Source organism: Macadamia integrifolia, chromosome 2 (assembly GCF_013358625.1).
Source record: "Macadamia integrifolia cultivar HAES 741 chromosome 2, SCU_Mint_v3, whole genome shotgun sequence".
Classification (NCBI taxonomy): domain Eukaryota; kingdom Viridiplantae; phylum Streptophyta; class Magnoliopsida; order Proteales; family Proteaceae; genus Macadamia; species Macadamia integrifolia.
In genome coordinates, this window is record NC_056558.1 from 43,264,056 (window position 1) to 43,265,969 (window position 1,914).

A 1,914-nucleotide genomic window follows, 5' to 3' on the forward strand; every position below is an offset into this window, starting at 1 on the left:
TATATTTGCGGGTTTAGGAGAAGGCTAAGGGCCCAAAGAATATTGGCCGCCACTGAGCCCTAACCTTTTATTATTTCTCTTAACTATCCGCCCCCACGGCCCACCCTATTCAAGAGTTAAAAACCATATATTTTTCTTTTATAAATAAACATAGACATTAGCTTTTATATATTTACGCGCATATTTTGGGAAAAAAATCCCCATGACGTCAGAGTGGGGATTTCTATGATTTCTATCATGCCATCTCACAAATCACAAAATGAATCATGGAGTTCACATTAACACTCTCATCTTAGACAAAATATGGATCTCCACTGAAACGAATCCATCTCTCACCCTGTCATTGGGGTGATTTTCCAGTCTGCTTTTAATGTGTCATCACTCGAAAGTAGAGCAACACACCTTGTATTTTTGCCAAATGGAATGACGCATTAGAGTCTAGATATTATCCAGTTGGATGTTTAGGAAATAATTTAAATTTGCCACATGTCAAATTTTTTGTCGAGATTCAATATATCATCTCATATGTCTATGCAACCCCCCCCCCTCCACCTCAAACCAACTATAGTCCCTTGAAAGTCCATGATTTTTTCAATATGTTGTTTTTCCACTTGGAAAATTCGGAATGGACTAGAATTGGGCAGCGAACTTAGGAAGTTTGGGTTTCTACCTATGCATTAATTCTAGCCCCACTCAAACTGCCACGTGGGTGTTTTCGAAGGTTGTGCTTACTCACAGTGAGGGAGTGCCAAGACCCCATTTCCTTTTTTTTTTTTTTGAACCAAATGAAAATACTACATTAGATAGAATTATACAGCATATCCGACTTTACTATAGATTGCTTTTTTTGTTATAGCCTCCCTAGCTATATTTTTAAGCTCCTCCATATATCTGTTGTTTGTTGTCATACAAAAATTGGGGTGGTTAAGATGGTTATCCATTTCTACATATAATAATATTAGAGTTATTGGCAATAGGGTTAGCAAAAAGTCATGCTCGTCTTCAAGCAACATTCCAATTTCTTGCATCACTCCATACATGATCCATCTTCAACCGTCGATTCCTTGCCTTGGTTAATCCTTGGAGTAGTCCTAAAGCCTTCGCCTCACTAGCTAGCCTTTCCTATCATACAATAGTTTGCTTCCAATAAGATGCATTTTCCATTTGAAACCAAGGAGTACTAGTTATCCTTGACACTAGTGATCATAAGAGTGGTTGTGTTCATTGGTGGTGTTGCAAGGTGAGTAAGATTTGAAAATTCAGATATCACCTGTGCCTTGGTTTTAATTGTTGAATGTATCATATGATTGTAAGGGAAAAGGAATTTGTGTGGGGTCCTTGCGCTAGCATCTTGTCAGTGAAAGTATATGCATGGGCATCGACCAAGCTAGAGGGGCATGGTAGTTATTTCACATCCATGTGTCTAAGCACAACGGATTGCTCCCGGACCAAGAGCGTGTTCCCTAATTATAGTCATGATTTTTTTGGTAAAATTATTGTTTCACCATATCCTTCTGTTGAGTAGGTCAGCACAAATGCTCCTTAGTCCTTTCAAACTATGTTAGTAGATACTCGTAAGATCTATCAAATAATCTTATATGAAATGATCTCGGTATCTTCCAATATGTGATACCAATTTGTTGCACCTCATTGGTGTGCTTCTCTATCACACTCATTTATAAAACCCAATCCCTCTTCCTTAAAAAATCCATCCTCTTTGGACTTGATAACATAAATAAAGCTTATAGTTTAGCCCCAAAAAAAATGACGGAATCAAAATAAATTATTCCAACCATGATTTTACATAGTATGATTTCAAATGATTCTCATCCTGATTTTATATTACTTGGTTTCAACTTTTAATATATAAATATAATTTTTGGGCAAAAGATCGTTGCCTGACCGCATGACCCT